The sequence below is a fragment of the Sus scrofa genome, chromosome 7, assembly GCF_054392235.1.
Source record: "Sus scrofa isolate SSC_HxYL_T2T_F1_AM1 chromosome 7, Sscrofa_HxYL_maternal_Yorkshire_Landrace_v2.0, whole genome shotgun sequence".
Lineage (NCBI taxonomy): Eukaryota > Metazoa > Chordata > Mammalia > Artiodactyla > Suidae > Sus > Sus scrofa.
The window spans coordinates 7,968,535-7,996,435 of record NC_139389.1 but is presented as its reverse complement, the minus strand read 5'-3'; the positions used below and the strand labels follow the sequence as shown (position 1 = coordinate 7,996,435).

The 27,901-nt window shown below is 46.5% G+C and overlaps 1 protein-coding gene and 2 long non-coding RNA genes across 7 annotated transcripts in view; 1 reads left to right on the top strand and 2 right to left on the bottom strand.

The window, feature by feature from the left end:
* The window catches only part of LOC146401174 (uncharacterized), a 1,049,691-nt gene that overhangs the window by 871,473 nt on the left and 150,317 nt on the right, over positions 1-27,901 (bottom strand). The window lies entirely within an intron of this gene.
* Positions 1-27,901, top strand: part of NEDD9 (neural precursor cell expressed, developmentally down-regulated 9) — a 290,141-nt gene that overhangs the window by 120,920 nt on the left and 141,320 nt on the right. Inside the window, exon 2 of one of the 5 annotated variants that reach the window (XM_084967368.1) lies at positions 2,216-2,380. The exons of the other annotated variants lie outside the window; for them this stretch is intronic. The gene's annotated coding sequence lies outside the window, so the exon portion shown is untranslated. The remainder of the gene's footprint in view (positions 1-2,215; positions 2,381-27,901) is intronic. 5 annotated transcript variants of the gene reach the window in all.
* LOC146401176 (uncharacterized) lies at positions 15-27,655 on the bottom strand. The gene is made up of 3 exons (XR_014809623.1): positions 27,405-27,655; positions 19,429-19,576; positions 15-5,344 (listed from the first exon to the last, which is right to left on the bottom strand). It is a non-coding gene; the product is annotated as an uncharacterized LOC146401176 (long non-coding RNA).

The following is a 27,901-nucleotide window of genomic DNA, read 5'->3' as shown; positions in this document are numbered from 1 at the left end:
AAATAGCCAGGGTGTGGAGAGCATAGTTATTTAATTTTTCATCGTTTCATTATTTTCATGGCAAGATAGATAAAAGGACCACTTAATGAAGGGGTCAGGATTTTGGAAGAATTGCTTTGGGAAGACTTAGGACTCCTAGGTGATGTTGGCTTGTTTCTTTGGTTGCTTTAAGTTGTTTACTTTCTTGGCTTCTTTTTTTATTGCATTTTTTTGGGGGGTTGGTTTTTTTTTTTTTTTTGTCTGAAGGAAGGGCAGGCCTTAGAAACAAAGGCATTACTTCATATTGTGTAGAACTGAGAATCCGTTATCTTAAAATGATGAGATTATCTGGGCCGGCTTGCTAGGTGCTGTAGCAGCCATGGGCATAGGAGTGTTGCACGTGTAATCTACACTCTAAGAGTATCAGTGTTAGGGTATTTACTACACCACAAGCACCACCAGCTAGGGTTAGTAATGCAATCAAAGCTTTCGGTAAGGGCTGGAGAGGGCACAGGGATGTGGACTTCAAACTGGCGTACCTCCAAGAGTGGCCTTTTACTAAAGAAAGCATCATCCTGGAGTTCCTGTTGTGGCTCAGTGGTTAACGAATCCGACTAGGAACCATGAGGTTGCAGGTTCGGTCCATGCCCTTGCTCAGTGTGTTGCCATGAGCTGTGGTGTGGGTTGCAGATGCGGCTCGGATCCCGCGCTGCTGTGGCTCTGGCGTGGGCCGGCAGCTATAGCTCTGGGGACCTCCATATGCCGCAGGAGCGGCCCAAAGAAATAGCAAAAAAGACCCCCCCAAAAAAAATCGCATTTAAAAAGTAGTTAAGTGAGAGTTCCCTCACGGCTCAGTAGGTTAAGGAGCGGCGGTAGATTCACGATGGTCTTCATAGAGTAGGAACGATGTGGAAAAGCATGAGGAGGTGGTGTTGGGAAGGAAAGGTGGCCTGAGCAGAGGGGCAAGGCCGCTGGGCCTCATGCACTTCTGGAGATCAGCAAGCCGATCCCTGGACCAGGGTGGAAGCCACCCCATTCCATCCCATCCCACCCCGGGCCCCCAGACGAGTGGGCGGCAGCCTGGCAATCGGTTGCGAAAGTAAGAAGCCCACCTGCTTGGGCCGCCCATGCTATAGGCACAAAACAGACTTTTCCCCAGGAAAGCCAACTGAATCTGCTCTAGTATTTTAGAAGCAGCTTGATTGAAAAACAGAGTTCCGCTTCATAGAGCAGAGCAAAGAATATTTTGGGCCTGAACATTTTTTTCAGAGAAAATGTTGCTGGCTGTTTGCTTTGGCCGTAGGAAAACTTCAGTAATACTTTTGTGTGGTGTCTTTACTCTAAGCAGGCCAGGCCAGTGGTTCAGGGACTGGCCCTCCTGGCTTCCTACCAAGATGATTTAGCAGAGAGATGTGTCTATTTCATAGTTAAACAAAGTGGTACCCAGGAAAAAGGTTTTTCGTATACACCAATTAACATCGCCAACAATAATATTCCTTGAATACCCAATTAGAGAAGTGTTGGTCTCTTCCATGTCATGTTTTCTCTCTGCTGAATAATTTCTTTCTTAACAGCATAGAAAATCTTCTTGGCCCAACACGCTCTATTTGAGTTCGACCCAGCACACGTTTCTTTCTTTCGAGGCTATTTGAGACAAAATTGTGCGTGTTATTGAAAATGTGGACATAATCAGAATGTCCTATCTGGGGTGTCCTTATTATAATTTGACAGTCCACTCTTTAAAAGACCATGGCACTGTTCAAAAAGAATAAAGCTGATGTATATACCAAGACATTAAAAAAGTGAGCCAAATTCAAAGCAACAAATACTATAGAACATATAATATAAGCCCATTTTTAATGAAGTGATCATTATTATCTATTTCCTTGGCTTTTTTTTTTCTTTTTAAGTGATAGTTGGCATTCAAGAAAGGGGCAGAACCAGGAGGGCCAGAGGAAAGTGTGGGATGCTTGAGAGGCAGCTCTGGAGCCAACCGCCTGGGCTAGAATCCCACCTCTACCACCCACCCACTGTGTGGTCTTGAGCAACTCACTCTACCTTTCTGTTTCTCATGTTTGCGTCTGCAGAAAGGAGCTAATAACAGTCCCTCCTTACTGGGTTGTTTTGAAGGTTTTATGAGTCAGTACGCAGTTTTGAGTGTTCTCTAAGTCAATGTAGAATATACGCCAAGTACCTAAAGCAATATCTGACTCATTAAATGCTTGATACATATTAGCCAGTAGGAGGAAGAGGAGGCGAGAGAATAAGGTTTCAAAAAGGAGAAGGAGCCTAAAGGAAAGAGAATTCCAGAAGAAGGTGACCTTGGCAAATATACAGATGTCTTCTAGGATGAAGGAAACCGATTGAATTCCGTTCAGCCTCTGTAAAGAAGGTCAGCAGGGTACGTATTTCACTACCTAAGTGATAAACAAGGTCACAGAGGTCCAAGGGTTGAAATATAAGAAGGATTTTTTTAAAGTTAGCTTTCCTTCGTTATCATGTAGACCTGCGTTTCAGTCATCAGTGAGCAAATACTGATGGAGGCCTTAGAGGGGGCTGGGCACTTCGGGAAACCAGCCCAATAGCCCTGCCAGCCTGGAGCTATTTTTCGAGTGGGTTTAAAGTTGGAAAACTATTGCGATCGTTTGTCTCATCATGTGTGGATGTGTAACGTGCCTGAGTGTTATGGTAGCTGAGTGATTCATTAGTAACTAGGAAAAAAAATCATGGTATTACCTTTAAAACACAGACAACTCTTGATTTTCTGCGCTAATGAGGAATCACAGGAACACATATAGTTGATAAATTATGTTTGTTTTACCTGTACGTTCGGGAAATCATCAGTTTGGCCTTTGCGGTTTAAAGCCTGTCTCCATCCGTTTGGATTTCTGGTTGTCCTCCATCCCCGCCCCTCCTGCCTAATTTGCAAACGGTCACATGGGCCCAGGGAAGCGTGGAGAAGCCGCTGTCAGGTGATCACCGTTAGGTTCGTAGTGGTGTCTTGGTCCCTGAGTGGGGTGACCTTGGCAAATACCTTATCACCTTCTCCAATAAAATAAACGCAAGCGAGTCCCTGAACCACCGGGGCTTTCAGTTACTACCCCTGACCACCCTGAAGAGGCCTGGTGAGAGCCAAGAGCCTATCTTGTAAATCTCTGATTATTCAGACAGGAAAGCCAGACATTTCCTAGTTTAGCAGAATTAAAATGTGAAGGGTGCTGTCTGGGAGGTGCCAAAACAGCTGGAAGCCAAATTTAAGAAATTAGAATAATTAGTTGGTCCCAAAGGGTATCCTTCACTGTTAGAATTGCATTGCCAAGGATTGAGCTGGGGAGTTTGGCCTCCAGGGAAGAGTTAACAAATCAGACAGGAACATTACAAAAATTTCCACTGAAAAAGAAGTTCCTTGGAAGTGGAGCTGAGAGGCTTGCTAATTGCAGCTTACTCTAAGCCTAATGACAGCCCTGCAGCTTCCGTGAAGAAAGCACAGGACGTTTGAATGATGGTGAGGGGAGAGGGGACTCCGGGCAGATGGATCCGAATCAACCGGGCAAAATGAGTCCTTTAGACTCTGACCCCTTTTGGAGTGAACTGCATTGGGAGAGGAGTCAAGTTTGCTTTCTCCAAGATTCTTAACCAACAGTAAAGATTGATAAAACACATTTTCCAGAAGTTCAACCATATAATAACTTTAGCAGGCACATCATAATCCACTGCCTCGATTTCAAACATTTCCTTGATGTAGGGTGATCACGGTGGAAAGGAATGTTATTCTTCTCCAGCCATTGGGAAGATTTTGTCGTCCTTAATCCCAGAAACTAAATCACTGGCTACTTCAGAGGCTCTGATCTGAATCTTAATTGATGCCCATTGCCTTTTTTAGACTCCTATGTTTGATTTTAACCAGACAGATCCAGGAGGAAGGATTCAGGTGGCCGTGATGGAGAAAGGGTAATATTTTGGCCAGTCATATGGTGAGCCTATTCCAAAACCCTTTCCATTTATAATGTAACTCTGTAGGGCTTTCCTCCTGAGGTAGCCCTCCTTTCGTGACATCCAGTGCAGTGGAAACTAGGTTTTCCTTTTCTGTTTGATTGTCCCCTTCAGTCTTGATGCTAGTTAACGTCGTTGGATCGTAACATTATTAGCTAACATTTGGGTGCTGATTTACACATAATTCCATAGGCCTGTTGACCCGCATCAACTTAATTAATGTTCACGAGAGCCCTAGGGAGTAAATCATTCTATCTTCCACGCTCCAGATGATGAAACTAAGGAGACGCAGGTGGTATAGGTAAAGTGACTTACGCCAGGTTGGTCAAGTGACCCTGTGACTGTGCTGTAACTGAAAGCCCAGTCTTTTAACTAAGTCGTTTGCTTAAAGATGTTCATCTAAGGACTAAGCAGCTCCTTTCAGTGGATTCTTCCAGCATAGATGCTTTTGGTGTGAAGACATTGCTTTTTCTTAGGGGAAGAATTATCTATTTAAAGATCGGAGGCTTTTCATTTTATTTCCATCTCTCCCACATTGCTTTTAAAGTGCTGACCACCAAGAGCGAGGAGGATTTTCCATGGACGAAGCTACCATATGTGTGAAGCAATCTTTGGATACCACTGGTTTTTCTTCCTAAATCGCATTTCCTTTTTCTGGCACTTGTTATGACCAAGTCCTCTTTTCAAATACTTGACATCCATGAGCTCCTTCCAAATTCACTTTTATCAAAATGTACTTGTAAGGGAAGTTCCCATTGTGGCTCAGTGGTTAATGAACCCGACTAGCATCCACGAGGACACGGGTTCAATCTCTGGTCCTACTGAGTGGGTTAAGGATCCAGCGTTGCCGTGAGCTATGGTGTAGGTGGCAGACGAGGCTCAGATCCCGCGTTGCTGTGGCTGTGGTGTAGGCCAGCGGCCACTGCTCCGATTGGACCTCTAGCCTGGGAATTTCCATAGGCCTCAGGTGCGGCCCTAAAAATACAAAAAGACCCCAAAAAAATGTGCTTGTAGGATAGGACTTGATCTCATTGATTTCAGTTGATAGAATGCCAAGCCGTTACTCTCCTGCAAGCCATATTTTTTACTGTGAAAGAAATCTGCTTCTCTAGTAAAGGGGGTTTTAAGGAGTAGAGGGATGAGGTTTTAAAATACAGCATCTTCCTTTATTCTCGAAATTCTATCATGTAGCGGTACTGTGCTTTAGCCAACTCAGCTCTAGCTAGGACATCTTGATCCGCCAACCAGGGTATCATAGCAACTTGCTGTACATTTTCTGTGATGTAGAGAGAACAGGCATTTAGCAGAAGGCTGTTTTTCTTCGAAGCCAGTGCAAGAAGAGGTCAGTGGAATGCTGGGGCCGTTTAGTTTCCTCAGTGGAAAGAAACAGAAAGTTTCTGCATTAATTAGAAGGTCTGAAAGGGAGCAAGGGGTAAGGGCGATTGAGAAATAATTGCAGCAAACAGAATGCTAGGTATTCTGTGTGAGCGCGTGTTCCATTTGGGGAATGGGTGAGAATAGAAAATACTGTAACCATCGTGAAAGGGGCTCAGCTAAAACTGCCCCTCCTTGCCCAGCTTCAGCCCCAGTTGAGCCTGCTCTACTCATTCCATCTCGGTCACTGCAGTGCCCAGCACCTCCAAGTTAGACACCAGGAGTCCACAGAGGAGGCAAGGAAAGGGGAGAGAAGGTGTAGAAGCTCCATTTGGCTCTTCAGAAAAAAAGTTTTATAATAAATATTATTGTTAAAAATAGCGCGATGAATTCCATACCATGCCCACCCCTTTCCCGCCTCGTGGATGTTTCAGCTTCTGGGAGACATTCTACTTGTCACTGAGCTGTGGGAAGTGTAGAGTAGATTTCCTGATTAGCAGGTGGAAGGGATAGACAGTTGGTGCATAAAAAAATAATAATGGTTTTATTGAGCACTTAGTATGTTCTGCGCAAACACACCACCGTTGACTCACAATCACCCAATGAAGGAAGTAGTATTACTATAATTCTGGAGCCCCCAAAGGAGTTAGAAGCCAAGGGCTCAGGAACCAACCCTCTTGGTTCAAATCCTGGTTGCACTCTGTGCCTGCTGTGTGACTTTAAGACAGTTACTTAACCTCTCCATGAATCAGCTTCGTCACCTTTAAAACTGGGTACCAGTGTCACACATCTGTGTCAGGGTCTCCTAGCCCACCCCCAGTTTCAGTGACTCACCTAGGAGGACTCATAGGACTCAGCATGTGATCTTACCCACAACTAAGATCTGTTAGGTCAAATGGAAAATTAAAGTCAGCAAAAAGGAAGGCACATAGGGAAAAGTCCAGAGGTAACCAGGCAGAAGCTGCCAAGATTCATCTCCCACTGGAGTCACACAGGACATACATAATTCTTCCTGCAATGAATTATGACAGGTGTGCCGCAGTGTCTACGCGGGAACCTCAGTGGAGACTCAGTGCTGGAATTTTGACTGAGGGCTGGTCACTTGGGCACCCTCTTTGTGGCACATACCAAAATTCCAGACTCCCAGAAGAGAGTAGGTGCTTAGCATAAACCCCATTGTTTGCACGGTTAGGTACAGTGAGTAACTCCTATCAGGAAATAATAGGAGGTCTCCTGAAATCCAAGTTCCCGGATACCTGTTAAGAGTCAACCTTATAGGAGTTCCTGCAGTGGCACAGTGGTTAACGAATCCAACTAGGAACCATGAGGTTGCGGGTTCCATCCCTGACTTTTCTCGGTAGGTTAAGAATCCAGCATTGCCGTGAGCTGTGGTGTAGGTCGCAGACACGGCTCGGATCCCGTGTTGCTGTGGCTGTGGCATAGGCCCACGGCAGCAGCTCCGATTAGACCCCTAGCCTGCGAACCTCCATATGCTGAGGGAAGTGGCCCTAGAAAAGGGAAAATAAAAAGAGTCAACCTTATAAGCAAGGCTTTCTAAAGATAGCAGCTTCAGGCCAGCTGTGTTAACTCCGTTTTGCACATCACCTCATTGGATTATTGAGAAATTAGATGACGTAATATATCCATGTTTACAACAGTGCTTTATACTTAGGAAGCCCTAAAAATTTTTGTAGCCATTATTGGTAAATGGGAAAAATTACTGAAGCTTAGAATGACTGCAGAGTCAGGCCTATCTGTAATCTGAATTTACGTCTACCTGACTTAAAAAGATCCATGCATTTACTCACTTCACTCAAGCAGAAACAAAATAGCATCCTTCAGACTTCCGCTAGGAATGGAGATAATGGATCCCTCCTTTCTCAGATTTGTAGTTGATGGGGTCTGTAAGTGTAGCTGTTTTGAAAATATAGCTTTCTCTAGCTACAAGTAATATCACACCATGGTGCAGAATCCTAATTAGTTAAACCTACTCCTAGAGTGTAGACATGATCTAGTACTTTACTGCCCTAAATGAGCATATTTTGGATGTACCACAGTCTTTCTCTTCCACTCAATTCGGCATGCTTTGTTTATGTCTCTAATTTTTCAGAATACCCTAATACTCTTAAGAATTTTCTTTTGTAAGATCTAGATAGGGAGTTTCCGCTGTGGCTCAGCAGTTTAAGAACCCAACATAGTGTCTTTGAGGCTGTGGGTTCGATCCCTGGCCATGCTCAGTGAGCTAAGGATCTGGCATTGCCACAAGCTATGGGATGGTTTGCAGATGCGGCTTGGATCTGGCATTGCTGTAGCCCAAGAACTTCCATTTAAAAAAAAAAAAAAAAAAAAAAAAAGATCTAGATAGTCCATCTTCACTTGATATTTGAAATCATCCAATTGTAAATTATCTTCAGGCTTCAAAAAATTTTGACAGACATTTCTCCTACCTACCTCCTTCCAATGCAAACCAGTTAATCAATCTCCTTAAATCACAGAATTCTCTCTACTTCATCTGTCACCAGGTTTTTGTGTCTTTGGCTTTGTCAATGGGATGGATGGTAGATGGATCCATCAGCCAGCTGTGAAGATGCTGTAGACAGTTGTGCACAAGTTTATTAGGCTGAACCAGAGGAATCTCTGTATTGAGTTGGAGTCCTTGACTGCACCCAATTGAGAAGGATCTTTCAGCTTTATATGTGTGTGTGTGTGTGTGTGTGTGTGTGTGTGTGTGTGTGTGTGTATTTAGGAGTTCCCTTCATGGCTCAGTGATTAATGAACCTGACTACTATCCATGAAGACACGGGTTCGATCCCTGGCCTTGCTCAGTGGGTTAAGGATCCAGCGTTTCCGTGAGCTGTGGTGTAGGTCGCAGACGCAGCTTGGATCCTGAGTTGCTGTGGCTGTGGTGCAGGCCGGTGGCTACAGCTCTGATTCGACTCCTAGCCTGGGAACCTCCACATGCTGTGGGCGCGGCCCTAAAAAGACAAAAGACTAAAAAATAATTTAAAAAAAAAAGATTTAGAAATGGAACCGGGATAACAGAGTCCTTTGCATTTTGCCTCAATAGTTTGATTCTATAAGAGAAACTTTGCAAGGAAAGAAATTTAAATTTTAAAAAACAGGCAAGATCCGTGGTGATTGCAATAACGGTCATATAGTATGATGAAACAGTCTTAGAGCAGTAGTTTATTTCAACGTGAGCACAGTTCACCATATACATCTGCCTCTTCCAATAAACGAAGCTGTTCGTGGATTTCTTAGTCATTTCTGTCCCCTGTAGTATCGCGTATAGAAGTTACACACGGTACATTGTCAGTAAAGATCCACTCCTGTTACATTCAATTCCTAACATACTGCCATTCCCAAGCTTCACCTGTGGGCTTGGTGGTTTCTGACATACCCCCCATATGTAGTGGGTATTTCCTAGACGGCCAGAGTCGCCCTGGTGCCAGCTTTCTACACCTATGCAAATCTTTTCCTCTGGTGAGAAAAGCAGGCTGAGAAGGGACCTAGAGGGAAAGGATAATGTGACTGGGGTAGTTTCATATCATAATTTGAGGAATAAATAATAGAATCTAGAAAAGAAGTCAGAATCAAAGCTCATGGAACATAGAGGTCAAAGCATTCGCTGCTGGTAGCTGGGCCCAAGGGTGCTACTGAGAGACATGCAGAGGAGAAGCAGGAGGCAGAACACACAAAGTGGGGAGAGAAAACGAGAGATGAAAATGGAAGAGTGTCAGCATAACGCGATTCATTCAGACTTCTTTTTTTCTCCCTAGTGGTCCTTGAGTATCGTGCCTCCGCCATCGTTCAGATGAAATTTTCCTTCCTACCCATGTACCAGGGTCACATTTAGATTTTATACACACACACACACACACAAGACAAATACCTGTTTTCCTCCTAGAGTGACAACTCTCCAAATGCAAAGTCAAAACTTTAAATCCTCATTTTTATTTATTATGTAGCAGAATATATTCCTGTCAGCCAGGTTCAGACATGTTTTCTGAAACACAGATATCATGAACACAACACCTAAAAGGTTCTGAAACCTTCTGGCAGATATGGCCAAGCCACCCACACCAGTTTGCGCCAGAGAACAGTTCTGTCATGGGCGGCATCAGAGCAGAGGCATTGTCCTTGTCGTGTTGTCGACAGTGTGAAATAGCAGAGTGACTGCTCCTTTAGTTGTTGACTAGTCAGCTCTGGTCCGGGACCCACATCAACTGTCTGGGCAACAGGCTTTTGCTCATTGCCACAGACTTGGCCATTCAGCTAGGCTGCTTTAGAGACCTGACCTGGAGGGGATTATTGCTCCCTAAGTAAAGGTTCTGCTGCTCAGAACCAAACCCTCTTTCCAGGGAGGAGACTTGGGGAGGCCCTCTGTTTCCTGCCCCCTTGGACCCTCATCTTTTTTTTCTCAGGGGTAACAAGACTGTACCCCAATGAAGCGATCATTTGCAATCTCGTTACAGTACCAAGAGTCTAAAATAGAGGACATCTTTACATTCTGTTGTTATTATCATTAGTATTTTTCTGGGTGCTGTTTCTTATTTCAAGCCCTTACATAAAAAGTTGCAAAGCCTCTTCAATACCCTTTGAACGGTCCTGCAGAATGTAGGATGCTCCCCTAATTAACTAGTGGCTAATGCAGAATGTAGCAAGCTCCCCTAGTTAACTAGTGGCTAATGATGGTCAGTGGCTTTCTCTTCCTTTCTAACTTTGTTTGGGGCGTGTCTAGGTTGAGGTATGGGTGGTGACTGTGCATACGTCTCTGTCGTCTAGGAGCATTTCTTGTACGAATGAAGATGTGTGGCGAGACAGTGCCGAGGTGCCGCAGCCGTGCTGGCACCAACAGAGGACAAACGGGCTGATCGGCGAGCCCGCACAGCTTGAGCAGAGGCTGGGACAGTCATTCTCAGGCTTCTGGGGGGATAAAAACAAGTTTACCCACAGGACTAAACAGCTACTGCAACCAGAATATGCTTGGGTAACATCCCAGCAAGTCAATTTAAAAACTTAAACATGATGACAAGCTAAAGAGAGACAGAAAGGACTTATGGGTGAAACATAAATCTGCCAGCCTTAGAAAGTGACAAACAAGCAAAACGGAGTCTTTGAGAGAGTCCAGCGGGCGTAGCTGGAGGCCCCGATGCAGCCGGCACTTTATTGTACTCAGCACAAAGCCCCCGAAGCTGAGAGCAGGAAATCCTGTTGTTCCCACCCATGTCCTCGGCTGAGGTCCCATGATACACTCAGCACTCCTTAGATAACCAGCAGAAACCTTTCTGACATGCAAAGGGAGGGGCAGGGCACAGCCTGCTTTAGAAAGTTGGTGGGAAGGTCACTATGGATGAGGTCCCTACAACCTTTATCCACGTAGTCATTTTTCACTCATTTACAAGAGGACTGTCCTGGGGGAGATGAGAGAGTTACAATGATGACAAAGAGTAAAGAGACCAGACAAGACCTTCAGCTGAGCTTACAGGCTGCAAGGATGCTGCTAAAGTAGCTGGAGGCCTCCTGGGAGTGTCTTGGGCATGCAAATTTCCTGTGGCCCCAGCCCACAGACGCGGAAACCCTGAAGGTGGGGTGCAGCGAGCCGTGTGTTCGGTAGCTCTGCCGGAGGGAGCATGGAACGTTTAAGATGGACGGGAAAGTGGTGTCTCACACAACGGTGTGTCTTAGCCATTAGTGAGGTGTGCGGAACGTGATTTATTATTCATGATCGTTAACATGCTGACGTTTGTGAATAATTGATACGCGTGTCACCTGCCAAGATCTTTTGAAATGCAGAGCTCTGGCTCCACCCGATTCTGTCTGAGTTGGACCTGCAGGTGTTGGTAGCCAGGAATCTACATAGTTTCCACTTCCCTGGGTGACTCTTACGATCAGCCAGGTGCGGAAATCACTGATCCGTAAGAGCCAATTTGTCCTGAAACAAAGAAAAATAAATCATGGGATTCTAGCAGGAGACCCCTCAGAGAGCAGGTTTCTCTATCCTCAATGACTCTCCATCTTCTAAAGCATACAGAAGAGAAACTCAAGTGACAGACGCAAGAGAGATATCTTGGCACTCTTTCCCCTTCTGCAGGGGCTACTGTGACTTTGAGGAAAAAAAAAAAAAGCTTTTTTTTTTTTTTTTTTCTTGTTGGGCCACCTCACAGCATATGGAGTTTCTGGATCAGGGATCAGATCTGAGCCGCAGTTACATCCCAAGCCTCAGCTGGAGCAACCCGAGCTTTAACCCACTATTGCAGGCCGGAGATCCAACCAGCATCCCAGCACTCCCAAGATGCCACCGATCCTATTGCACCACAGTGGGAAATCCTACTGTGACTTTCTTTCTTTCTTTTCTTTTCTTTTTTTTTTCTTTTTTTTTTTTTTTGGTCTTTTTAGGGCCGCTCCCTCGTCATATATGTTTCCAGGGTAGGGGTCTAATCGGAGTTACACCTGCTGGCCTACACCACAGCCACAGCAATATGGGATCTGAGCGGCATCTGTGACCTACACCACAGTTCACAGCAATGCCAGATCCTTAACCCACTGATCGAGGCCAGGGATCAATCCTACATCCTCATGGATACTAGTTGGATTTGTTTCTACTACACCGCAACGGGAACTCCTCCTGTGATTTTTTTATACAAACCTGGAGCTCCCCAAAATGTGACATGACTAACCGTCCAGGTCTGCCTGGGACTAGGAGGTCCTGGGACAACAGGACTTCCAGTTTTACAGTAGGGATGGTCCCACTGGACAAAGGCAGAGGAGTTAGTAGCCCTAGGGTGAGCCTAAACAGAACCCACCCTTCTTGTCTCTGGAATGGGAAGATGATGGTGATGCCATATTCATATTACCTTGTTTTTAAAAGCTTTATCTTTTTGCCCTAATTCCAGAAGGATTTAAGGAAATAATATTGTCATTCCATGTTTTACAATGCTCTAAAACACTCTTGTAACCATCCCTGTGTTTATACCTTCTCTGTTGGCCCTCCGGTACAGTGGGCCGTGTGTGCACAGACTGGACTGGATCTTCTCTCTGGCTTCTATATATTTTTGTGGTATTTGCTGTGGTCCTATTGTGTCTTGCTGAGGTCTGTGTATTAGTCAGACCTCTCTAGGTTGCCGGTAAAAGAAACCTAACTGCTAATGGCTTAAGCAAACGAAAGGATGGAGCGTATTGGCTTGTGCAACACAGAAGAGCTTTGGGCACAGCTAGATTCAGGGGCTTAGTCTCATCAGGACTGAGTCTCCCTTCCATCCCTGAACTCACTCAAGCCAGCTCATCCATAGCCATAGCAAGATGCTCACAGCAGCTCTGGATGCACACCCAACAACCCAGTAGACTGCATCTCATTCCCCATAGCTCCCGTAGAGGTCCCTAGAGTGACTCTCTTTGGGCTGACATGGGTCCTGAGCCCATTTCTGAGCCACTGCTATGGCGAGGAGAATGGAAAATTCTGATTGGTCAGCCGTGGCCATAAGCCAGCTCCCATCAGATCTGATCAGGCCTTCAGTAAGAAACCCCTGTTTCCTCCTCCACCCCCACCCAGCTGAACTCTAAGTACTGTTTGGCCCTGAAACACCAGGCTGTATGAGTCCAAAAGCCATTCTCGTCAGTTCTAATTTTTAAGACTTATACCCATTTGGCTGCAGCTCGCAGCAGCTCCAGAACCCAGGGGGCTCCATTAGAATCACAACAAGCCTCTGCTAGACTCCCAAATGTGGAAAGCTCCTGAAAGTTGGGAGCTGGTGACTCACACCCTTGCAGCCCCATCTGGCCCCACGATTTCCAGCTGGGCCTGTGATATATGACTCTGTCTTTTCTTCAGTATGTCCCATAGAAAAGGAATAAATAGCCTTCAAGCTCCTTTTCTTCCTGTAATTCATACGCAGGCCAGCTAGGCTTTGTTCAAACTATGCATATTCTGCTGCCCAGCAAGTTCTGACACAGCTGCTTGCTTTATTCTTATAGTCTTCTGTTAAAAAGCCAGGAGGAAAGTTGTACCTTGTGGCTAATTTTTAGTCTGTAAACCTCACCCTTCATAAGCGGAAATCTTAGATTAAATCAGCATGAAAATGCCAGCTCCCCCGAGACCCCTGAACTATAACCCCCTATTCCTCTTCCTGCCCTGATACTCACGTAAGACCCTTTCAACTTTTATAGAAAGTCACTTTCTCTTATCCACCAGTAAGGTAGTGCTTTGGGTCCTCTTTAGCAGCTTTTTTCCCCTTCTTGATCAGCCTAACCCTACTCTTCTCAATCCATTTTATGTTATACATAATCACATAGGAGATCCCTAATTTGGATAAACGATGAGTTATTACTAAAGGTGGGCTTTACAGATGTTTATTTCACACATAAATAAAGCTCTCAGTCCTGTAGACTCAAACAAGTAATGGGGCCAGGGTGTTCGTTTCCTAGGGCTAGGTAGCAAAGTACCACAAACTGGGTGGCTGGAAATGACAACAAAGAATTTATTCTCTCGTGGGTCTGGAGAGCAGAAGTCTGGAGTCAGTCTGGAGAGCTGGGAAGGCTTGGAGTTCTCTGAAGCCTCTGGTGGGGGATGCTTCCTTGCCTCCTGAAGCTTCTGGCAGCCCCGATGTTCCTTGGCCTGTGGGGACAAGCCCCAATCTCCCTCCATCTTCACACTGTGCCCTCCCCGTGTGTCTATCTTCACACGACTTCTCTTCTTATCAGGGCAACAGTCGTGTCAGATTAGAGCCCATCCTGATGACCCTGCCTTAACTTGATGAAGTCTGCAGAGACCCTATCTCCAAAGAGGTCACATCCACGGGGACTGGGTACCAGGACGACAACAGATCTTTTTCGGAGAGAGAGTGAGGGACACAATTCAATCTTAACAGGCAAGAGAGAGAGAGACCAAGGGAGAAACAAGAGACCGAAAAATGACTCTTTGATCCTGGGCAACCAAAAAGGGAGAACCTCATCTCAAGAGTCTCTTTGCCTAGAAAGCACTTGGGACCCCTTCCAGGAGCATCTCTGGATGGAGAGAAAGGGCCTAGCAACGGCTGTGCCAGCTACAAGGGGAAGGGACCCCCTGGAGGGCAGGGAGGCCAAGATATACCCAGGCTTCAAGAGCCTGATGTGGGCAATGCATGTTTGTTTATCACATTGCTTTTACACCCATTGTGTATTACCACATTGATAATACTTGCTGTTACCCTCATTGAATAGACGGGAAAACTGAGGTTCCGAGCCAACCAGTAGACCGAAGGCTGTGAGGAGAGGTGCAGATCAGCAGTATTACTGCTTGTTTGGTTATCAACAGCCATCAGTTCCCACGGGCCCACTGTACACCGGGGACCTTATCATTGTCCATTAACTAAGCTCTTCTCGGCTCTGAAGCATCAATGGAAACTGAAGCTTAGACAGGCTGAGCCACTTGCCCAAAGTCACACGGTTAATAATGAACTGAGCCAAAAAACCGAGGTCTTTCTGACTCTGAAGACCATCCCTGCCCTTGTGCCATGTTGCCTGAGGGGACGGGGGCGCTAAGACCTCCAAAATAACACTTCCTCGCTTCGGAGAAAGTAGCTGCAAGAGGAAGCTGAGCAGTTTTTACGTGAGGCATTAGGAACAAAGCCTGGGGGCACAGGCAGGACTGACGAGAACGTGCTTGCCCCGCTGAGGGTTGGTGGGAGAGTTGGTGAATCCGAGAAGCAAATGCCAGACACTGGTTGTTAGAAGGCACAGCAGGCTGGGCTCAGTGTCTGTGTAAACGTCTATGCCGCCTGCGCCATCCGTGCTTGGATGGCTGGGTGTGGACCACTCACTTCTCTAGAGGAGCGATGAGAGGGTTCCCAAGCCCCAGACTTCCTCCGTTGTATGGAGAGATACCCCTCTGCCGTATGCGAAGCAGCAGAAGGAACTGAGCTTGTTAACACTGCAGAAGAGGAAACTTGGGGTGTGGGTGGGACGTGAGACCGTCTTCCCCCATTGAGAGCAGCGCACGTGGAAGGGGATCAGGCCACTGCTGCTGGATTGCAGCTTCGGACTCCGTGTGAACACACACTGTGCCAACGAGTTGATCTCCCTCCCGGGGGGTGAACTGTCTGCGGGGAAATGGAAGAAACCCTGCAGTTCATCCCCTGTTCCCTGGCTGCCGTGCTGCTGAAAACCTTCTGAGTCCCGAGTCCTGATGCCTCAGCAAGGCCTAGGAGGCCCCCTCTCACCTGGTTCAGGCTCACAGCTCCAGCCTCCTTTCGCTCTGATCCTCTCCTTGACCTGGCAGCTCCCCAGACGTTCGAAAGCGCAGCCACATCCACCTCCCCGCCTCCCCGGTCCCCACCCCCCTTCCCTTCACCCTCTCCATCTCTCTTTGCCCTACGCCCACTTCCTTTCCTTGCTGGCCTCTGTTTCCTGCCCTCGCTAGAAGCTCCACCTGGAACATCCTTCCTGCCCATCCCTTTGAGCATCTGCTGGCTCACTCCTCTTCTTTCAAGACTCCACCTCTGCTGCCCCCACCCCGCCCCTGCCCCGCACAAAGCCTTTTCTGATTCTCCCAAGCCTGGGTGACATCCCCTCCCTCCACGAGCCCCCCACCCCCCAGCCTCAAATACACTGTTTAAGAGTTCCCGTTGTGGTGCAGTGGTTAACGAATCCTACTAGGAACCATGAGGTTGCGGGTTCGGTCCCTGCCCTTGCTCAGTGGATTAAGGATCCGGCGTTGTCGTGAGCTGTGGTGTAGGTTGCAGACGCAGCTCAGATCCCACACTACTGTGCCGGTGGTGCAGGCCAGTGGCTACAGCTCCGATTCGACCCCTAGCCTGGGAACCTCCATATGCTGCGGGAGCGGCCCAAAGAAATAGCAAAAAGACCAAAAAAAAAATACACTGTTTATCTGTGCTTCCAATTGTTTGTCGCCTCCCTCCCTCCCTGCCTCGGGGCTAGCCATCCGTCTAGTCCTGCATCTTGCTCACATCCCCTCCAGCCCCAACTCCAGTGTCTGGCACAGAGTAGGTGCTCAGTGTTCACTGGCTGACGACATCGAGGCTGGCCATGCCTGCTGATCTGTAAGTTCCCATCTAATCTGAGAGTCTGTGAGCCTCTCCTCTGCTCCCACAGTGAGCCACAGAGGACAGGAAGTTGCCAAAACCAGATGATAAGTAAGACTTCTGTTTGGGGCTGCCCAGGTCTGCCTGGTCTTTGCAATTTGGTATTAAAAAAGAAACTGAACCAAGAGATAAACATAGTTTGGGCGAGGCAAGAGTTGCAAAATAACTAGTTGTGTAGTGGTGACAGTGGCATCAGAACCAGCTTTGGCCCTGTCCAGGTTATATGTGACTTTGGGGGAGTGAGGTTTGTGTCTGAGCCAAAAGGACCACGGTCAAAACCCTGATGGGAGTGTTTAAAAGCCCCTTCTTCCTCGAGGCATTGCCTCTAGAGGTCAGCCTGACATGTGAAATCCTCACCTTAAATGATTTCTCAAGACTGGATAGACTGGAAGAGACCGGAGGCAGAAAGGCAAATATGTTACTCAAATGCTGTGACCCTTGGAGCCACTTTTGGCCATTAAGAGCCAACTGTAAATGAGTTTATTTTAACTAAGTCAAATTATATCACCCAGACTAGCTCCTGAAGAGCTGCAAACCGTGAACCTCTCCTTTTAGAGGGTTGGATAACACTTCGTGCACCATCCATCATCTCTTTTGAACCTAAAGATACTCCGAACCAAGTTGGTTGGGGGGTTTTATCACTGATAAAGGAGCTGACTCTCAGAGAGAAGCGACTTGCCCAAAGTTGCAGCTCGGAAAGAGGAAAAGACGTGGCCAGGCGCCCCAATAGTTACCCCCACCCCATGCCGTCTTCACACTGCACATCCTGGCTCTGCTCCCTTGACGGAGAGGTGAGAGTCCTGATCTGAGGCTGGGGAGTGGAGGGCGAGGCGGGGTGGGGGCTGGGCAGAGCAGGCTGGGTTCGCTGTACCGTGGTGGCCTCTTTGCCTAAATAGGGATCCACGAGGGGTGAAGGGGAGGGGGCTGGAGCATGGAAAGGCAGATGCGAGGAGGGCCAACAGGGGAGACTGGCTGACCCTTCACTCAGCTTCGGGCCGGCCCCGACTCGGTAGCCCTGGGCTGAGGCTGGCTGTGCGTGGGCTCCTGCAGAGAGAAGAGGTTTTCCTACCATGTCTAAGTAGGGCAGGGACCCTCCTGAGCACAAACTCAGGGCTGCTGCCTGCAACAGCTGCTGGTTGAGTGATCAGATCAGGTCAAGGAGCCTTGACAAGCTGAGCTGGTAACAGCCAGCCAGATCCAGCCAGGAGGAGCCAGCCTCCTCCCCAGCTTCACACAGAAACTCTGGAGCTAAGTCACAGACAGGGCCAAGCCCTCTCTGCTGCGAGTTCTCGTGTGCGCTGCATCAGGAGATTTATTCTACCCAGCAAACAGAAGGGACTTTGAACTCACCTGGGGGCCGCTGAGCCTTCTCATGGCCACACAACAAAAAAGCAAACTGCAGATAATTGCTTCCTCGCTCTGCAGCATTGCTCTTTGGGGTGGGTCTGTCCCCTCATTCTCCTGTCTTTTAAGGGCTATCTCATCATGGAACAAAATGGTAGGTCTGGGAGAGAGTGCAGAATCAGCAGCTAGGACAGAAAAATGCCTTTCTGTGACATACATACATGGATACAAATACTTCATCAACAGGCATGTTTATCCATCCAGTGAGCACTCACTGAGCACTTCCATGGGCCAGACACTGACCTCAGCGCAGGAGATGGACAAGGTCCCTGTTGTCGTGGACCTTATTTCCAACAGTAGGGACACAGAGACACTGGATGTGCCAGAGAGTGCTAAGCGCCATCAAGAAGTGGACGTGGGCGATGTGGCATCGGAGACCCTTCCAATAGAGCGGTCTCAGGAGCCAGGACCCTGGAGCAGGGGTCAGAGCCTTCAGGCAAAGAGAAAGGGGTGGAGGTCGTGTCTGAGGAACAGCAAGAGGCCCATGAGGCTGGAGGGCGTGAGCTGGGGAAGGGAGCATGAGATGAGCTCGGGAACTGTCTACACCTCCTTCCATCCCCCCTCGGATCTCAGCTGAGATGCTTTGCGGAGTACCGTATATTGGTTACTTGCAACCAATGCACGATGTTGTATGCTTTCAACCCGGAGGTGAGCCCTCTACGGGTGTTTACGGGGTTGAAAGGGAGATCATCTCTCCTGCAGGAAGGCTCTTTGTAAACGTGTGGTGGGGGCAGGGGACTGAGAGCAGGCTCAGTCTTGGGCCATCTGAGCTTCCCCGGAAATGAAGCCGTGACCCCCCTGTGGCTGTGACAGGAGGCAGGTTCTTGCTCCACATGCAGAGCTCGAGATGGCAGGAGGAGAGAGTCTCCTTTAAGGTCACATCACACACACACACACACTCTCACACCTGCTACTGTGGTGTTCACTTTTCCATCTCCTTCGCTGCCGGTCCTCGCACCAAGATAACCAAGATAACATCACGGGTAACTCGAAACCCCCACATCCCCTCACACCGTCCAAGCGACATACAGTTGAAATAAGTCATGAATGTCATGGTGTCCTGTTACTCAAGACAAGTTTTCTTGACTTGGTTCAAAGCCCCAATCAGCTCAAGGTCTCCATCTCCCCTCCCCCACTCCCAGCAACCCCTCCCTAAATCGCACACACTCCTTCCGGTGGATTTCTTCCCCCTTCTCTTCTCCCAGAAGCTTCGTTTGTTTTCACTCTCACTCTCTTCCGCTGTCCAGCCTGCCTCACCCGGGCCCTCGTTCCAGGCCCCCTTGCCCGTCACCCTATTCCAGGCTAGAAGGTCTTTTTCAGGATAGCTTTCTTTTTTGATGTCTTCCCAGAATGCTCCCAGATTCCTTGCCTTTCTGTTGGAAAGGCTGGCTCCTGTCTTTTGTAACTGACAGTCAGAAGGTCATGGAATGAAAAGTATGAGTACTCCCCACCCCACCCCCGTCCCTGAGACTCAATCCCCAGGTTCTTTAGACTGACTCTCTAATGGGGCCGCAGGAATAGAGGGAGGGAGAAAGAGGAAAACCAAGAGAAGAGGAGAAAGCTATTGTTACTGTTTCATGATAAGAACAAACAAAGGTACCTGCTGCCTGGCCTTGGGAGCCGGAGAGGCTGACCTTCAGGATGGTGGGGGAGGGACATGCGACTGCAGCGGCTGCAGCGTGTGGTCGCTGGAATGTGTGCTGTGTTCTCCAAGCACTGTGGACGTCGGAGTGAGGCCGCAGTCTGCCCTGGAGGAGGTAGCAATGAGGGGACATACTTCAGAGCCAGGTGGCTGTGCATGCTGGAATCTTACTTTATCAACTATGACCTGGAATAAACACGCCCTGACCTGCAGGTTGGAATCCCGTTTGCTCGTTTCCTTGGAAGGTTGTGACGCTTAGGACAGGAGCACAGTGCTGTTGGTATTTTGCACACATCCCCCTTCTAAACATTGTCCTTCCTCTAATGCGTTCCCTCTCTTCGGGGTACAGATCTTCCATAGGGTGGTCCTTTCTGTGGGGTCAGTCTTCCCATAGGGAGTGCCAAGTGGATTTTTCTCAGTTTTCTGAAACTTTTGCCTTCAATTATTTATTTATTTATTTATTTATTTATTTATTTATTTGCTATTTCTTGGGCCGCTCCTGCGGCATATGGAGGTTCCCAGGCTAGGGGTCGAATCGGAGCTGTAGCCACCGGCCTACGCCAGAGCCACAGCAACGCTGGATCCGAGCCACATCTGCAACCTACACCACAGCTCACGGCAACGCCGGATCGTTAACCCACTGAGCAAGGGCAGGGACCGAACCCGCAACCTCATGGTTCCTAGTCGGTTTCGTTAACCACTGCGCCATGACGGGAACTCCTGCCTTCAATTATTTATCATTTCTCCTCCTTTTCATTCTTCCTAAGGTTTTATCTGGTATTCTTTCTCTTTGGCAAGATCTGCTGGTGATAAATTTTCTCAGATTTTGTTTGTCTAAGAGTGTCTTTATTTCACCTTCAGTTTTGAAGAATATTTACTATAGAATTCTAGGTGGACAGAAGTTTTCATCCAATACTCGAAAAATGTTGTTTCATTGTCTCCTAGACTCTGTTATTTCTAACGAGAAATAAGCAATACTTTCAAAATTTGTTCCCTTGTCTGTAATTTGGCTTTTACTCTAGCTGCTTTCAAAAACTTGTCTTTCTGTTCAGTGTTCAGTAGTTCAACCAGGATGTACTTATGTAGGATTTTCTTTATCTTTATTCTTGAGCTTCTTGGATTTGTAAGTCATTTTTCAAAAACAATCTGGGAACTTCTTGGCCACTCTTACTTCAGATACTATTTTTCTGTCATCTCTTCTCTTTCTGGGACGCAATCACACATGTGTTAAACTGTTTAATGTTGTTCCACAGGTCCCTGACCCTCTGTTCATTTTTCCTTAATATTTTTTCTCTCTTTCATGATTTCTACTGATCTGTTTCCAACTTCACTGAATCTTCCACCATCCTCACTCCAAGCCCCTCTAATCAATGACTCACTTCAGGTACTGCACAATGATATCCATTTCTCTGCTAATATCCCTTACCTATTCACTCATTAGGATCTTTTTAAATATAATTACATATAAAGCTTAATGCTTTTATTCATATATATATATATATATATAAAGCTTAATTCTTATACATTCTATTTTATATATGTAAAGCTTAATTCTTGGAATGTATATAGTAAAACACATATATTTTAAAGTCTTTTTATTTATTTATTTATTTATGTTTTTAGGGCTGCACCTGCAGCATATGAAAGTTCCAAGGCTAGGGGTTGAATTGGAGCTGCAGCTCCCGGCCTGCACCACAGCTACAGCAACGCTGTATCCCCGACCCACTGAGCAGGCCAGGGATCGAACACTCATCCTCATGGGTACTAGTTGGATTCGTTTCCGCTGTGCCGCAGCGGGAACTCCAAAAGTCTTTATTTTCTAAAGTCAACATTTCATCCATCTTAGAATCAAGTTTTTTAAATTACTTTTTATTTTCTACTGTGGATTACACAATCCTGATTTGTATATTTGTGTTTTTGTGCATCTAGTGATTTATGACTGACTACTGGACATTGTGAATTTTGCATCATAGAGACTTTGAGATCAGCACTGCTCCATAGAACTTCCTGCGTCAAAAATATTCTATGTCTGGAAACATGAGGTAGCAGGTTTGATCCCTGGCCTTGCTCAGTGGGTTAAGGATCTGACGGTCGCAGGTGTAGGTCGCAGACGTGGCTCGGATCTGGCGTTGCTGTGGCTGTGGCTGACAGCTGTAGCTTCGATTAGACCCCTAGCCTGGGAACCTCCATATGCCATGAGCGTGGCCCTAAAACAAACAAACAAACAAAAACAAACAAAAAAATTCTATGTCTGCATCATGCAGCATGGTGGTGGCTATTGAACACTTGAACCTGATTGCAGAACTGAATTTTAAATTTCATTTAATATTTGGTCATTTAAGTTTAAATACTCACGTATCTGCCCCCACAACTGCTCAACCTCTATTGTATTTGCTTCAGTTTCAACCCCATAGCAGCTGATAGTTGGTAGGACTTGATTGGTTTTGCTGGGTACATTTCCAGTCCAGCCTTCAGCTGGGAACTCCTGAAGGAACACCCCACACATCTACATGGACTTCTAGTGCTTTCTTTCTGCACAGATACCAGCCATTTCAGTTGCCTTGAACTCTGATCACTACCTCTTCAGCTCAGCAGGACTGTTGTGCTCTGCTAGAATTCAGTTCTCCAGGCAGAAAGCTGGATAGTGGTGGGGCTCACCCCGTGCTCCCGTCTCCCAGGCACTGAGGTCTTGTGCTGCTCATTTCCCATTGCCTGAAAAATGTCTTACTCATCTTATCTTGTCCATTCTCCTGATTATTTGCAGGAGATGAGCTAGTTTGAAACCAGTTACTCCATCACAGTCATAAGTCCAGGGAGTTTGCTTTTAAGTAACGATTTGAAGATGAGGCATATTTAGGGGAAGAGAATTCCAGCTAGAGGGAACTTCAATGCAAAGGGCTGTGAGGCAGAAGCATGCTTGACTTGTTAGTAGAACAGCATGGAGGCCACATGGCTGGAGGATGTGAGCTAGGGAGAGGGTGAGAAATGAGGTCAGAGAGCTTGCAGGGGTGGGAAAAGATATTGCTTATCTTCATATTATAAGGACACTGGCTTTTACTCTAGTGAAATGGAAAGACTTTGGAATCTTTGGGGGCCACGAACTGATTTGAGCTACAGCAGGATCACATTGTCTGTTGAGAATATACCTCTGGGACTAAAGCAAGGGGACAGGGCAAAAGCAAAGAGCTGAACTGCTGAATTAGGAGGCCATGGAGTAATTGATTGACAGAACTTTAAAATTAATTAAACTTCTATACTATACAAATTTGATAGCTAGATTTTTATTTGGTAGACTTTAGGGCTCACTAAGAAACAGGCATCTTACTATCTAAGAAATATATCAACTAGGGACTTCCCGTCGTGGCGCAGTGGTTAACGAATCCGACTAGGAACCATGAGGTTGCGGGTTGGATCCCTGCCCTTGCTCAGTGGGTTAACGATCCGGCGTTGCCGTGAGCTGTGGTGTAGGTCGCAGACGTGGCTCGGATCCTGCGTTGCTGTGACCCTGGCATAGACTGGTGGTTACAGCTCCAATTAGACCCCTAGCCTGGGAACCTCCCATGTGCCGCCGGAGCAGCCCAAGAAATGGCAAAAAGACAAAAAAAAAAAAAAAAAAAAAAGCCAAAAAAAAAAGAAATATATCAACTAAAGCCAAATTATCTGCATGAGTTTAGGCAAGAGGCTTAAAATGTCTCTATTTCTATAAAATGGAGAACATAAATTATATAAAGGATATTATGACAATTCAATGAGGTAACTCATGCAAAATTATTTAAATGCTGCCTTATGTGTCCATCGTAAGTGCTCTCTGATAATCTGAACGTGTGATGGTCATCTCTTCGTCCAATGGACACTGCCTGGCCTGCTCTGTGACCAAGGGCCCTTGTCCTCGAGGCCTGTGGGCAGCTTGGGAAGGGAAGCCAGCATGGAAACAATGCCTCAAACATCACTAAAAGAAAGAAGAACTAAGGAGAGGTATGCATTTTGCTCTTAAACAAGGAGGGAAGGTTATTCCTGAAGACTGAGGAGGTCTTGGAAGACCTCTGGGGGGCGATTAGTGAGGTGTGGAAGGAAGAAGGAGATACGAATATTTTGAAAAGGAAGGACATGCACATTATGCAGACGGACTGTCTGGCCTATTCAAAAATGGGGACGAGGTTCCGGGCAAATATGGCTTGTGAAAATCACCTGCATTTGTAGCCATGGCTAATGTTTAAAGAGCTTCTTGGATTTGAGGTGGAAATTAATGCGTTAGATATGGCTATTATTTCCTTAAGCTCACATTCAGAATCAACCGTATAAAGTCACATGCAGTTATAGTACAGCTGAGTGGCTTTATGAACTTATTTTGGGAAATGAGATGATGCATGCAAGCACAAGCTTGTTGAACCAGAAGTATTTATTTGCCAGTTGTCTCTGTGGACATTTAGGAAAGATTTAAGAGATGCAGGCAGGGAGAAGTCAGGTAAGTCCTCAAACCCCTGTGCCATAGCACTTGGGAAGTGAGTGATGGGCCACGGGCCACAGGAAGGTAATGGATACTGTCCTCAAAGGTTTTGATTAATGCACGGGGTCTCACATTTCATCTGGCCCAACATGTAACTAATTGGTCATTTCTAGCAAAGCCCATGGGAGAAGAAAAACTTGTTGAAACAAGATCTGATTAACCAAGATGGCCCAGTTCCACACCAAACACAAGCTGCTCTGCTTTGGAGACACCTGTATAAAACATGAGGAAAGCCAGCTTTTTCTCTGGGTTTAAAGCATGTCTAATGACCTCTGGTGACAAAGAAAGTATCCCTCTCTTTAACGGGATAAGAGCCGTGCACAGGCTCAGCCCTCTCTGGGCTGCAAAGAGAACTTTGGGAATGCTTTCTGTTTGTTTTAATTAAGAAAAGTCACCTGAGGATTTATTAAGAGCAGGCAGAAAATATCCATCAAAGAAACACTATGCAGTCCTCAAAAAGCATGAGGCATGTTTGTGCTTTCTGATAGAGAATTATCTCCAACATTGACAACTTAAGTGATCAAATCAAGGTACAGAGTGAGGTTTATAGTATATGATCATTTATGTCAAAAATGAAATATGTGTATGCATAGGCGTAAAAGAGGTTGCCTCTGGGGAGGGGAGTTGAGTAGCCGAGAGTATGCAGGGAACTTATTTTTCAGTCTATTCTTTTATCTTTTGAATTTATTTCTATATGTACTTAAATTCAAGTAGATTGTTCTCCTCAGTTGAAAATATTGAAATGTTTAGGAAAAAAGAAAACAATACCCATAATGAAATTTTCAAAAGAGGTAGAAACAGGTCTTTCCCTTTTCTGTTTGCAAAATGAGCCAGAATTATGCCAGATGCTGGGACCAAAATGAAAGTTCCAGTAGTGGAGGTTAAGGATAAAGCGCTCCTTCCTGATAGTTCACTCAAGGGTCCCTGAGTGTATTAGTTTGCTGGGATTGCTTAAAAAACAAAAAAGACAAAAAACAAAAAACGTAAACCGTGTGGCTTAAAGCAACAAAAATTTATGATCGCACAGTTCTGGAGTCTTAAAGTCTGAGATTAGGGCGTCAGCAGGTTGGTTCCTCCTGAGAGCTCTGAGGAAAATCTATGCCTCTCCCCTAATTTCTAGTGGTTTTATGGCAATTCTTAGATTTCTTGGCTTGTAGAAGCCTCACTCCCATTTCACATGGCGTTCTTCCCCTGGTGTGTGTGTGTGTGTGTCTGTCTGTCCAGATTTCCCCTTCTCTAAGGACATCGGTCATATTGCACTAGGCGGTGCACCCTAACGACTTCACCTTAACTCAGCTAATTACATCCGCAACAACCCTATTTCAAATAAGGTCACATTCTGAGTCACTGAGAGATGGGACTTCAACATATGAACTTCAGAGGGGACAGCTTTCAGCCCATCACACTAAGCCTATTCACTTATCCAGAATTACATCGCTCCAGAGGGGAAGCATATTGACGCATGTCTATAAAACACAGCCGACAGGATGCATCTCCTCACGCCACACGCGGATAAGGTGGATACACGCTGGCATAGTTAATACCTTAAAATGTCAAGTGCATTACCATCCTCTGCGAAAAGAGAGAGCACAAACTTGGTTCATGAAGAATGAACAGTTTCTCTAGTCAGAGCAATAAATGAATAAAATTGATTCCCCCACCTCCCCTCTCCCCGAGTCAATACCAGCTCAGGGTGTGGTCATTCACGGATGTCGATTAAGCACCTACTAGTGCCTGACACGGGCCCAGGAACGAGCACAGGGTTGGACAGAGCATCCTCTGTACTGTCAGGTGGAGAAAAGAGAAGCACAAGTAATAATTATGGGATGTGGTAATAGATCATGTAATAGAGATATGACAAGAAAAGAAAAGCCCTAATTCCAGGTAGGGAGGGCTTCCTATGAGAGGTGGTGCGAAGGCTGACTATTGAAGGTTGAGTCAGATAAATGAGGCAGGTGAGGGCAGGGAGAGGGGAGAAGGAGGAGCAGGAGATTCCAGGGGCTGCCCTGTTCAAAGCAGGAGTGACCCAGTCGGCCCTCTGGTTACTGGGATGGAGACACTGGAGTTGACATTGAACCTCAGGTGTGGACGAGCTTCTGAAGCATTTTATCCTTCAGCCTGAGGGTTTGGGACTTCCTTATCCTATAGGAAGCCCTGGAGGGTTTAGGGGAGCCGCTTGGTCAGATTTCCTTTACTGGAACACCTTTCTGGGTGAGAATGAATAAAGGTGGGAGAGATGAAAGCGAGATGTGCGCGGAGGTTTTGGTAGGTGAGGAAAAAAATGGGCAGTGAACTATGGTGGGGATGACAGGAGTGGAGGGGATGCATGTGTTCATTTCATTTTCCTAAATTTTGCTATTATAAAAGTTAACGCAAGCTCGTTGGAAAATTTTTAAAATGTGTCTGGAATAAAATAAAATGACTCAATTCCACTCCAGGAATAAGCGTTATTATTATTATTATTATTATTTGTCTTTTTGCTATTTCTTTGGGCCGCTCCCACAGCATATGGAGGTTCCCAGGCTAGGGGTCGAATCGGAGCTGTAGCCACCGGCCTACGCCAGAGCCACAGCAATGCGGGATCCGAGCCATATCTGCAACCTACACCACAGCTCACGGCAACGCCGGATCGTTAACCCACCGAGCAAGGGCAGGGACCGAACCCACAACCTCATGGTTCCTAGTTGGATTCGTTAACCACTGCACCACGACGGGAACTCCAGCGTTATTATTTTTGTGTGTCCTATTAGTTTCTTCTCAAAATGGCATATATATATATTTCGAGAAGAGATGAGTAAATATATGGTCATTTACTCAAATGATTTACCCTGCTTTTTCCACTGTATAGATCATATGTCCCTATTCTGTGAAGTGACTTTGTACAACTTGGTTTTTCATTGACATCCCATCTGTATTCAGACAATCTAGGGGACAGGTTCAAAAACCGTTAAAGGATTAGAAATAGTAGCCAGAGGTGACTGATGAGCTGACGAGCTCTGAGGGAGAGAGGCAACCGGGCCACCCGCCTGGGCGGAACCTGTTCTCCCTACCGTTGTGTTTAGGCTTGACCTGGAGGAGTGATCCGAGGAAAAGGGCCTCGGAAAAGATACCGGAATCCGTGTTCTGGCCGATCTCAACAGTGGTGAAAATAACCCCTCTTCGGGGCATGCAGTCACAGCCCCGTGTTCAGAAACTGCCAGAGCCTTCATTAAAGTATATAAAATGGTCTGCTCTGAAATCCTCAAAGGATGTGGCAGATAAAACAAACGAGCTCCTAAACACAGCTGCGGGCTGCCCAGATCCCAGCCTCGCTTGATGCGCGATCCCGAGAGAGAGAAGCAAGCCGAGACAGCCTTCTCTGCCAGGAGGGCAAAGCTCTCCAGGCGGTGCGGTGCGGCCCGGCCCGGCCCCTGCACCTGTCACTCACCTGACATCTTCCCCGCAACCCAGGAAGGCCTGCTTGTCCTGGCGCTCCCTCGCCACGGCCCGCTGTCTTTCCACAGCGAGAGGAGGGGTGGCTCGTTCCATAGAGGCCTCAGTCCCTGTGAGACGCAGTAAGTCCAGTGGCGGCAAGGAATAAAGCATATTCCTTTCCAAAAACCAGAGAAGGGCGGTATTGGGAAACAAAACAGACTAATGAATCACTTCATGTTAGGGGCAGCTTGGTTTCCATTGTCTGATTCAACTCCTACGCTTCTGAGCTTCTTTAGGAAAGGTTTATGGTTGAAAGATAACTTGTGTCTTTCGACCAATCAGGAACTGAAAGATGTTTCTCTTTTAATCTTATGAATGGAAAGTAATAAATTTCAGTCACTTTCTTCTCTACGTTCATGAACCAACCCATCCTCAAAGCAAAATATAAGTAATCTCTTCTTTTGCATCTGAGGAAGACTTTCAGAGGCAAAGCCTTCCTTCCTTCCCTCT